Here is a 12273-nt window from a genome sequence, read left to right as displayed (position 1 = left end):
CCCCACTCTGGCACACTCTCCATCACATGGCTGCAACTAACTTCTTCATGACCCACATCACTGTCTGAAATAAATGTGACCATTCTGTTGATGTGTTTGTTATCTGTCCACCCCCCACTTGAATGGAAGCTCCTGATTGCTGGGGACTAGTCTGTGTTGCTTCCTACTCTACGTTGGCACATAGTAGGCACTCTTCAGATTTTACTGAGCGAGCTTATTTTGTATGTGAAATGGGCTGGGCTCTGGACGGGCACTTGACATGCCATCCTTACAGCTGCTATTCTTTCCCTTTTACAGAAGAGGCAACTGAGGAGGCCCAATGAGGTTCCCCAGCTGGTTGAGCACTGTCTAACCCCAAAGCCAGATCCTTTATCACTGCATCATACTCTTTAAAAAAAATTACCCCTTCACCCACCCCCATCCTCTCCAAAAGTCATCCCCAAAGAGAAGACAAGGAAAGATGCAGAGGTATAGGGCTGAAGTGATGGCATCCCAGGCCTCATGATGCTGTGACCTCCTCCTGCTCAGAGGCTGTTCCCCTGCTGGACGGCTCTGCCCACGGAAGCTAGCTGGCAGGGATGTGGCATCCACACCTGGACTCACATTTGCCTGCAGCACCCTGGAAACTCCCCATGGCTCCTTTCTCCTCAACTGCCTTTTCTGGGCCTCTAATCTCCAGATCAGGTTTCCAGAGCTGGGGAGTGTCCTCTGCTTAGGAAATTCTCCAGTCAACACTGGGGGGAAGGGGGAGACCTACCTGAGAGGCTGGAGATCTGGAAGCCAGAACCACAGAACCCCAGATAGGAAAAGACCTTGACAGCCATTCAGTCCAATCCTCCTCCTTATGCTTTAAACAAACAATAGCTACAAGTACCTCGTGGGATAGGTTCCCTTTTAGCTCCATTTCACAGATGAGGAAACTTGAGGCCCAGAGAGGTTTGCTAACTTCCCTTGGAGACACCCAGCTAAATAAGTCATTGAGCTGGGATGGGAACCCAGAAAATCTGACTCCCTAAGCCGGGACATTTAACCTCGTGCTAGAATAAGAACAAAACCCTTTTTGTTTCAGAGCCCCGCCAAGGGAGGCACAGGTGCCAGAATTACAAAACAACACAGTGAATGGGGCCCTTAGATAGACCTGGCTCTAACTCTCCTATTTTCCAGGGGAGGAAACTGAGGTTCAGAGTTGGAAAGTCTCTGACTGCCCCTTTGACTGCATCAAGCTGCCCCTGGTAAACTCCACACGGCCCCGACACAAGGCCAGGTGCGCAGGCGGCACGCATTGGTTGGGGGGTGGGGGGGTGGGGGGCGGGGGGAGTGACCCCTACGAAGGACCCACTCCAGGAGCGAAGGACCCACTCCAGGAGCGAAGGACCCACTCCAGGAGCGCACTCCCCTGGAGCCCGCATTCCAATCTGGTTACAGCAGGAAGGGCAGGTGCTCGGCAGACAATGCGCCATCCTCCATCCGTGGTGGGCAGGAGGCAGCTGCTGTGCGGGAGCTTGCCTTAAACAGAACTCCCTGTTTCCATTTTAGCCCTGTTGCCATGGGATGGTTCTGGCTGGGACAACAGCCTCCTTATATAGGGCAAAGCAGAAATCCTTGCCCCCCTTCTCCTAACACAAAGGCAATGGACACAAAAAAAGACAAAATAAGCAACTGCTCTTTAGAGGCAAACACATCTCTTTGCCATTTTACTGCTTAGAGAATTTTGCTTGTGTGTGTGTGTGTGTGTGTGTGTGTGTGTGTGTGTGTGTGTGCGCGCGCACACACACACATGCACGCATGAGCATGCGTGCAAGCCACAAAACAGCAAATCAGAACAAAGTGCTCTGGCCTGGGTTTGACACTGAGAGCTGCCACCATCTGCTTCCAAGGAAGTCCCCTTGCCTCCCCGGGCCTCAGTTTCCCCATATTGATATGCAAGAGTCAGACTAGACAGTGTCTAACATCCTTCTTGCCCTTAACATTTTATAATTCTATGAAATCCAGACGATCTGAAAACTTTTCCATTCATTAAACACCAACACGTGAGGGACAACACCATCAGCCAGTCTGTCTGGAAATCCCTCCCCAAGAGACTTTACTCCTCCTGGGGTTGCTCTAACACAGGCGGATTTTTCTTTCTTCTTTTCTTTTTTGTTGGGGGGGGGGTGGGGGGCTGCACCGTGCGGCATGCGGGATCCTAGTTCCCCCGCCAGGGATCAAACCCGTGCCCCCTGCAGCGGAAGCAAGGAGTCTTAACCACTGGATCACCATGGAAGTGCCCAGGCTGAATCTTAACCCTTCCTTGATAGCTCAAATCATCAGGTGTTGGCCACCTTTTTCTGTAAAGGGCCAGATAGTATTTTAGATTTTTGATCTATACAGTGAACTACTCAGCCCTGGAGTTGTAGTATAAAGCCACAGACGTGTGAACAAGTAGGCATGGCTGGCTTCCAATAAAACTTTATTTTCAAAAACAGGCAGTGATTGGATGTGGCGCTCAGGGCCTTAGTGTGCTGACCCCTGGGACCATCATCTTAACCATCACCCCCTCCACGTGGTCCTCTGCTCTGACACAGTGCTGCCCCTCCTCTCAGGGCTCTAGTGTCTTCAGAGCTTCTGGTCTCTGCCCTTTGCAGTCATTGCTTCTTGGGCAGTTGGGTGCTTGGCTGACATGTCTTCCTGCTGTGAGTCTGCTGTCTTCGAGAAGTTCCACCCCTCTCTGCTTAGGTACTACTTATAATCTGCAGTGGACTGGTCAACCAGATCTCAAAGCTGAAGGCTCTATCTGAGACAAGAATCAGTGGGCTCTGAAGGAGACTTGTTTGGGGAACAGCAGTACCTGGTCCCTGTGATAATGATTTTGGCTACCAAAGGCTCTGCAATAGACTCCAGACTGTGTAGGCTGCTGGACGATGTGTCTGAAGGCATGAGGAAACCGGGATGTGATGTGTCCCCACAAACATATGTTGCATGGGTGCCAAGTGAGGCAGTTCAAGGGCATTCTTTTAAACAATGGGCTACTTACACTATTATTAACAGCGCAATGGGATTTTTGGAAGACAGAGGGTGCTCGAATGAACCAACTTCCTTCTGTCTTTCTCCTGGACTTGTTGATAGAACCACTTGTCCCTTCTGACAGGAAAGCATCTCCTATGAGTCAGGGGCTCCTCCTGGCAGGCAGAAACCATTCCCCTGCCCAAGAAGAGCTTCCCCACCTTCTCCACCCAGTTCTTAGGGAGGCAAAGAGGAAAGAGCAGACAACAGCAGCTGCCCCTGCAGGCTTTTTGCGGGGGTGGGGGAGTCACCCAACCAGCAACCCCAACTGCAAGGGCAGGGAGGGCCAGAGGGATGGAGGACACACCCACCACCAAACCCAGTGACCCGGGCTCTGATTGGAAGTCTGCGGTCACTGCTGGTTTATCTGCATGTCTCTGTCCTCTTTGCTGGGGTTTATACAGAGGCCAACAGTGCAAACTGCAGAGGGGACTCAAGCACCCAAGAATGCAGATGCTTTAATTAATCAATATGACTAGGTACACCAAGTCTGTGTTCCATTCTGGTTCTTATCCTTCATCAGCAGATTCTTTAAGCCTCACATCAATCCTTGAGGTAGAAATTAATGGTCCATTTTGCAGATGGAAAAACTCAGTCACAAAGGCTGTTACAGAGAGGCAAAAGTAGTGCAGCCAGCCAGGATTCGACCCCAGCTCTCTAGTGGCAGTGTCTCCATAAAGTCACATTCCTTAAATGACACTCAGACTCCGAGTCCCATCCCTACTCCATCCCCAAAGTGGGATGAATTCATTCTGGGAGGTGGTCTTGGCCTTTCTCTGTAGTAAGAAAGGCCAGCTCCTCCTCTGGGGAGCTGCTGTGAAGAGTGAAGGAGTGAGGACCCCACGTCTTAGAGGTCCCAAGAAGGTAGACTTCTCTGCCTCCCCCTGTACCCATCCCATCCCTGAAGGATCAGAAATCTCCCTCAGGAGACCTGGAAGGACTCTCCATGCCAGACCTATTTGCTCATTCCCGTTTTACAGCCTCCTGCCCTGCCCCTCCCCACCCTTTACTCCAAACACCCTGAATGGTCCTACCTCAGCACCTTTGTACATGGTGCTCTATCTTCCACCACTCCACCCGCTCCCCCTTCCCTAGTACGATCACTCTGTTCTCTTCAAAACCCTGCCCTCCCAAGTCTTGCTGGAGGACACCATCTGCCCAGCTCACATCCCTCTGTGGCTTTAGCATCACTTCCCCGTGGGGAGGCTTTGAATACAAGGTCAGGGGATTATGATGTGTGTCCTGGGGTCCCCTGGGGCCAGCAGGTGCTCATTCATCCCATGTTTGTCGAATGAGTGAAACTTTTATAGATGTATCCTTTTATATTTAAACAGAAAAACCACAAGGCACTGGGATAAGGTCCCTCATTATCTTAATCTGTAAAAGGCTGTAAAACAGGGGAAGGGAGCTGCCAGACACCAGGCCAACGAGAGTAGCTCTCCTTGTCTCCTCTACTCATTGGGCCTTGGGCAGAGAGGAAGAAAGTCCTACAGTGGAAAACTAAAACTCCCTTCTAGCTCTAATACTCGCTAATTACCATTCATTCTGCAGAAATTGACTTTTTCTATAAAAGACTAGCCTCTCCAGGCAATGAAATCACATAATCTCAGCACCAGGAGATCTGCACGGGGTCGGCTCACCAGCGCCAACACAAGCAGGCAGTCTCTGGAGCCCCTTGCACACCAACAGGGATGGGGAGCTCACGAAGAAGCAGAGGGTCATCTCTAGAAACTTTTAAGCGAGAGTTTTGCAGGGGGGTCTTGCAGGGTCTTTCACCTCCCCCAAGAGTTGAAGGTGGGGTGGCTGAGAAAGGGGAGTTAAGGAGAAACCTAATAGAATCAAAGGATATTCTAAAGAAGGACTCAGTATTTCTCAAGGTGGTTCTCTGACCACCTGCTGCAGAATCACCTGGGGAAGCTTGTAAAAAGGCAAGTTTCCTGGGCCTTACCCCAGAGGCCCTGAATCCATCTCTGGGGAAGACCCAGGAATCTACATTTTAAACAAGCTTCCAAGTGATGAAGCAATCATTACTGTCTACTGTCCAGATTCCTGCCCCAGCCCAGGAATCTGTATATGTCACACATTACCCATGGATTGCCAGGTCCCACTGCACAGGTGGAGTCACTGAGACCAACTCCCAACAGAAGGGAATGCACCCAGAGTGACTGACAGGAAAGCAAATCCTCTATAAGCTTTGTCACTCATTTCTTTATTTCATCAGGTCTAAAAACAAGGGCACTTGTATACTTCCAGATGCCTCATCCTAGAATCAGAATCTCTTCCGGTTGTGCTCCTTTTATTATAACTTCTAAGCCTCCAAGGCCCCCAGGAAATGCAGGCTGCAGATCACCTCACCCTGGATTTGGCTGGATGGGGGCTGCGGCAGGATAGACGGGGAGTACAGCTGCTGGCTGAGCGAATGTATCGGGAAGAGCTGGCGGAGACATGCAGGGGTGAGGAAAGAGGCACCCCCAGAGGGGTTATTGAGTCCAAAGTCTGGGGGGCTGAGGGTGTGGGTGGTAGCTTTTACCTGAGAGAGGAGAACTTGCTCAGAGCTGACCAGGGCATCATAATAAATGATGCTGCAGAAAAGAAGTCCTGGTGGTCTGCCCTGTCCTGAGAGGGGCAACCCATGCCCACCATTTCAGGTCCCTTTAACCTCTGCACCGCTCCCTCCACCATCACCCATACTGAGTATTTAATATGTTACCAAGCACAGCCCTTACATTATCTCATTTACTCCCTACAATAATCCTACACAGTAGGTATGACTACCACACCTATTTACAGGTGAGGAAACTGAAGCTCAGAGAGGTTAGGTAACTTGCTCAAGGTCACCCAGCTAGGAAGTGGTAGAGTCAGGAGATGAACCCAGGCAGTATGACTGGAGATCAGGGGCAGACTTGTAGATTTACACTGCTTCCCCTTCTTAACCCCCAAAAGGTCTTAGAAAGGTGTCATTGAGCCGTGAAGGGTTCACACATAGACCATAGCAACCTCTATGGGTCTTAATGAGAGAGTAGACATGTGAGGCATTTCCTAGCAAGAAAAGAATTAGAGGTACTGCTTTAGGTAATCCCTTTCAGGTGCACTGCACTTTACAGTTTACAGTGAGAAGCATCATAATGCATAATAAAGGGATTCAAAGCAGTGACATCATAACCAGGCTGCCTGGGTCTGAACCCTACTCCCAGAGTTATGTGATCTTGAGCATGTGACAATGTCTGCACCTAAATATCATTTCATATAAAATGAGGATAACAATAGTAGCTACTTCACTGAGTTATTCTGAGGATTTAATGAGGATATAAGTAAAGCACTAGAACAGTACCTGGCCATAAAAAGTGTCATGTAACTGCTTGCTGTTATAATAAGTATGATAAAATGATCTCACATTTATTACTTCATTTGATTCTCATAACAGCCCTGCTTGGTCCACAGGACTGGATCATTTGTCCCAATCTGCAGATGAGAAAAGCGAGCTTCAACAGGGAAAATGAATTCCACAAGGACACACAGCCAGCATCGTAAGTCTCAATGTACCTCCTAGGCAAGTCCCCATTTTGCCTTTGCTTCTCTTTTGAGACCTGAAGTTGCCTCCATTTGTTCTGTTGACTGATATCTAAAGTGAGAAAGCTAAAAAAACAAAAAAAGACAGGAATGTCTACCACACAACAAACATGCCACCACTTTCAGTGCCTTTGCCCATGGCAGACACTGCTAATCAATCATAGGCCTCTTTCCTACTGAGCCTGAGCATAGATTTGGACTCTCCAACACAGTACTCTTGACAGTCATTACCAACTGATCACACATGGTAGCTGATCAAACCTTTCATTGTGTAGACAGAACCTTCTGTTCAAACTCAGATTATTTCCAAATTTAAGTATGATTGGGAGACAGGGGTACCCATAGCCTAGCCACATTACTACATATGTCAACCTCCCTGCAGATCCTTCTCATAGATTATAGTGTCCCTGTGAGTAGAATGTGGTCACAACAGCATCCACCTTTCCCTACATCCAAGAAACTGCTCAACAAGGATGCCTTGCTTACAGATGACCCTACAGCCTCACCATCATAACTGGCAATCATGTCAGCTATTGGGGGAGGCATTTGACATCAGCAGGTCTCCTCTGTGTGGTTATGGACACTGGTGAAAGGTATGGTAGGTAATTAGCTACTAATCCTATTTTAAAATCCCAACCTGGAGGACAATTTTGTTTTTAATGTAAAGTGGAGCAATTCAATGGGCACAAGGGTTTTTATCCCTCCACCATCTCTCTGGAGAACAATACATTCCAATGTTGGATCTCATGGGTCAGTGACGCTGAACCCACATACACACTCTTGCTCCAGAGGTGGGCCCATGACCCAGTCCTGGGCAGTCAGAGAGCCACACTCCCAGACATTATTACTGGCTCAGGGCTGAAAATATACCCCCCAATCTAGACAATGAGAGTCAGCCCCAGGATGTTAGCTGGTGCTATTGGAAAAGAAATGCTCTCCTCCTATTGCAGTTGCTAAGCTGATCCATGAGAGGCCTTGTGGCCATTTTTTCAATTGACTGGGAAGAACCTGTATGAGAATGGAGCCCCAGTAAAGGAAAGCTGAGTTGAGAGATGGTGCTTCTGGATCAAACTGAACCTGAACCCCACGTTTCCAGTTATGGGACCCAATAAATTCCTTTTTGGGGGGTGACTTTGAGTCAGCTCTCTTTCATTTATAACCATAACAATCCTAACAGTTGAATACTTACATTCTGATGTGGGTAGAAAAGATCTCCAGCGGGCACATGGCCCCTGCAGCTTCTCTCACCCATGCCATAGCTGATAAACTGGGCACGCAGAGAGGAGCAAGCCTGTGTTCTCTAACATGCATGTTGGGGTAAAATTTTAAAAGTTTGAGAATCACTGAGCTTAACTCTGTGGTTTCCTACTTATGTCTCTTTTCTACTCTAGGTACCTAATAAAATTGATGAGGCTTGAGCCAAGGGAGTTAACAGTCTGCTTCAGAGGCCTGGAAGGCAATTTTGCTTCTATTGGCAGAGGACCTTTCTTCATTCGTTTGTTCATTCATTCCTTTATTTATTTCACTGACATTTACTACTGTTTGATGGTCTCCACTCCAACCCTCTGAATTCTCCTCCAACCCTCCTGCTACCTAAGATATTCCTCCCCTGAGCGTCTCAAATTCCAGCTTCTGCAGTCTGCAGCATGCATGCCGCTGGGGTTAGACATAAGGCCACCCTGTGACAGGGTGTCCAGGAAGACTTCGCTACTGCCCCTGGGGCATCTTCTCATCAACAGTGGTTGTCAGGGGACTTCCCTGGTGGTCCAGTGGCTAAGACTCCGTGCTCCCAATGCAGGAGGCCCGGGTTCGACTCCTGGTCAGGGATGCCGCAACTAAGAGTCTGCATGCCGCAACTAAAGATCCTGCACATGGCAACGAAGATCCTGCATGCAGCAACTAAGACCCGGCGCAACCAAATAAATAAATAAATATTTAAAAAAAAAAAAAAAAAAAAAAGAATGGGTGTCGGGTTTGGTCCTTGGCTTGCCTTTGCTCTAAGCCCAGCCCAGCCCAGCCCAGCCCCTTGGGCAGCTAACCTCGTAGATGTGAGGGGAGGGTCAGCAAATGATTCTATACTCTGACCTCATTTAATGCCAACCTGAGTTGGGGCACCACAAGCCCCCGACAGTCACAATGCTCACCACAGCAGGCTCCACAGACACATCTGAACCACTTGTGTGACACCACCAGGAGACCAAAAGGTCTTTACGCTGTGTGTAGAGAGGGAGACCGGGATCTCAGGAGAGGCAGAGTAGAGGGCAAATGCACAGCGGTCTTTCTATAAATACTTGGCACTAAAAGTTAAGGGGAGAAAAAAAGAACTTTTCTTAATGATCAAGATTTGTGAGTCATTTGAACTGCCACGTTCCATCATCAGGTTGTAAACTAAAAAGGAGGGGCCCCTGTTTTTTGTGTGCTTACTAAGTGTCAGGCACTGCACTGTCTCATTTGAGAGGGCAGGAAGGAGTATCTCCACCTCCTTCACGACGAAGAAACCAAGGTTCAGAAAGATCACCTGCCCAGCAAGTGATGAAAGCCAAGATTCAAATCTGGGTCAGTATGGCTGCAAAGTCCATGCTATTAGCCTCTTTGTCTTTTTTCTGTCCTACCTTTAGAACTGGAATGGCCCTCAGATGAGGGAGTCTGGTCCAATCCCTGTTGTACAGATGGGAGACTGAGGCCCCAAAGGAAGAGGCCTGCCTGGGATCTAGGGTCCTTGCTACCCTGGGTGGGGCTTCTCTCTAGGCTCCTGAACCCTGAACACCAGTATGGAGAAAACCTGTCGTCCTGAGAGTACATACACTTTCTTCTTTCCCGAACTGTCATTTCAATGCTAACCTGAGCCATGCTTCTAGGGATATAGCAGTAATAGAAAGACGGGGTCCCCACCATCCAGTCAGATGGTGCCCCAGATCAGTGCCCAGGCAATTAGAACACAAAGAGAAGGAACTGAGAAAAGTTCAGTTGGCTGGAGTGAGGGTCAGGGGCCCCAAGAGGGATGATGGGGAAGCATCCTGAAGGACTTCTAGGCCATGATGGGGAGGTTGGCCTTTGCCCCAAGATCATGGGGCTCCACTGAGAAGATTTCTGCAGGACAGTGACAAGATAGCTCTGTGTTCTGGCTGCCACGTGGAGATGGGGACAAAAATGGCAGCAGGAGGCCCAACTGGGTGGCTGTCCCATAGGCCAGCATGACAAAGTGGCTGCTAAGTGGAAGGAAGTAAAATGAAGAGAAGCGAATGGATTGGACTGATTGTTTGCCAACAGGGCAAAATGGGGCAGATGGGCTGACTGGTCATGACAAATTCCCATTATAATCCTGCTGGTGGCTGTGCATCTCACTGGAAATTAACTCATGGACTTCTGGGGTGTTGAGTGTGGCAGGAGGGAAAGAGACGTGTCCCAAGGTTGAGGAAGGCCTGAGTGGGCCATCAGTGTCTCTCTCTCTCTCTCTCTCTCTCTAATTCCCATGTGACACTGATACTGTGACCCAGGAGTTGCGATGCCCATCCCAGAATCTCTGCCCTAAGCACCTTGACCTTCTGTCCACCCTGCGAGCTTGGAACCACTGGCCAGGACAGCCCCACCAGCTGCCTCCACACAAGGCCTTTCTTCCCTTCCTCTTTTCTGCCCCCCTCCCCACCTCTGTCCCAGCCAGCACTTGGCAGCCCCCCAGAGGCCTGCTGGGAATCAGGAGAGAATGTTGAGCATCTGGCCAGAGCCCAGGCCAGCTCTGTGGGTTCACATTAGGGCACCTGCTAATGTGCAGGACTCTAGGGCAAGGCACGCCATCCCGTGATTGGTTGGTGAGGCCAGGCATCAGGGCCATCCCAGCACCCAGGGCCGCGTGACCCCAAATCCCAGCTATAAATAGGTGAGAACCTGTCTGCCCATACCCAGCCTCCCCTCCCTCTTGGCGAAGAATGAAAGGGCGCCTTGAAAAGGTGCAGAGGCCCAAATACCCAGCTCAGCTGCTCTGGACCCAAACCTTCTGCGGATCTCAGGGAAAATACTCCATCCTCTAGAAATCCAGGGATCTGTCAAGCTCAGTCCCCGCTCAGGCCACATCTTGCTTCCATCCTCAATAACAATCCTGGTGTAGTTACTGCTTCCAGCCCCCAGATTTCTGAGTCATTTGGGTCACACTTTAATATGCTGCTACCAACTAGGCATTCATTAGGAAGTCACGGCCTGGGGAGAAGGGTGCATGCGTGCTTCGGTCTTTGCAGCAATGTTTATTTATTTATTTATTTATTTATTTTATTTTATTTTTTGCGATACGTGGGCCTCTCCCGTTGCGGAGCACAGGCTCCGGACGCGCAGGCTCAGCGGCCACGGCCCACGGGCCCAGCCGCTCCGCGGCACGCGGGATCTTCCCGGACCGGGGCGCGAACCCGTGTCCCCTGCATCGGCAGGCGGACTCTCAACCACTGCGCCACCAGGGAAGCCCAGCAATGTTTATTTTTTAAAGCTTCTTTACGGCTTTGAGGATATGAGACCAACACTCGCCCCTTACCTTACACAAAAGGAATGGGCCTTACCCAAGGTCACATAGTAAATGGACAGCAGAGCAGGGACCAGACTCCCAGGCCAGAGCTCACCACAGCCCCGAGGTGATCATGAGCCTCACTCGCAGCCCAGCACCACTCGGGTTTTTGCTTATTCCATGCCAATGGCCTGGAGTGCCCTTCTAGCTTCTCTCCCCTCCGTCTTGGACTCGGCCCACTACCACCTCCACCAAGAGGCTTTCCCAGACATTTAATTTAGTCCACAGCTGTCCTGGCCCCCACTCCCCACCAATGCAAACACTTCCCTTAATGCATTTACTGAGTCACTTGCTTGGCACTGACCAAGAATGACATTAGTAATTATTTTCCTTTACTTAGGTTTAGCTAAGAGTCTATCTCACAAGGCAGATATAAGTTAGCAGTAGCTATCATCGTGTGGGTAAGGATCTGCAGGAAAGAGTATGGTGACTGATTAGTGATGTCTGCCCCGGCCAGACAAAATGTCAGCACTCGTGCCAGCTTTTGCCATACCTGCTTTAGTATCTACTCTTCACTCTGCTGCCCCCAAAGACTCAATTCCTTAAGGCAGAAGCTCACTATATAGATCAGTCAGCTTGAGCTATGAGAACAGGGGTTCTCCACTCCCTGCCCACCACCAAACATCAGCACGGTGGTAAGCAGACAGCACAGAAGGGGGGCAAAAACTGATAATTATCCCTTGCTCACGTCTGTGGCTGTACCACACAAAGGACTCCACAGCCATCACCTCGGCTAACCTGGACAACAAGGCTGAGAGGCAGACAGGTATTCGCTCTCCTTTTCACATAAGGAAACTGAGGCACATGGAGGTTAAGTGACTGTCTCTGGGTCACACTACAGGTGTCGGACCTGAACCCAGGTCATAGAATGGCAGCCAACCAGAACCAGCAAGCCATAAAAAGGAAAGAAATTGGGTCATTTGTAGGACATGGATGGACCTAGAGACTGTCATAGAGAGTGAAGTAAGTCAGAAGGAGAAAAACACACATCGTCTACTAACGCATATATGTGGAACCTAGAAAAATGGTACAGATGAACCGGTTTGCAGGGTAGAAATAGAGACACAGATGTAGAGAACAAACGTATGGACACCAAGGGGGGGAAAGTGGCT

At 49.6% G+C, this 12273-nt stretch overlaps 1 protein-coding gene and 1 long non-coding RNA gene across 2 annotated transcripts in view; both read right to left on the bottom strand.

Moving 5' to 3' along the window:
• Positions 1-12273, bottom strand: part of LOC102979154 (peroxisome proliferator-activated receptor gamma coactivator 1-beta) — a 104448-nt gene that overhangs the window by 38736 nt on the left and 53439 nt on the right. The window lies entirely within an intron of this gene.
• Positions 5164-12273, bottom strand: part of LOC114484860 (uncharacterized) — a 52508-nt gene continuing 45398 nt past the window's right edge. Inside the window, exons 2-4 of the long non-coding RNA XR_003678227.2 lie at positions 8757-8909; positions 6437-6678; positions 5164-5476 (exon numbers count right to left, since the gene is read on the bottom strand). This is a non-coding gene — a long non-coding RNA (uncharacterized lncRNA). The remainder of the gene's footprint in view (positions 5477-6436; positions 6679-8756; positions 8910-12273) is intronic.

Source organism: Physeter macrocephalus, unplaced genomic scaffold (assembly GCF_002837175.3).
Source record: "Physeter macrocephalus isolate SW-GA unplaced genomic scaffold, ASM283717v5 random_88, whole genome shotgun sequence".
Lineage (NCBI taxonomy): Eukaryota > Metazoa > Chordata > Mammalia > Artiodactyla > Physeteridae > Physeter > Physeter macrocephalus.
Note: the sequence above shows the minus strand (reverse complement) of the source record. Positions and strands in the feature narration are given on the sequence as shown.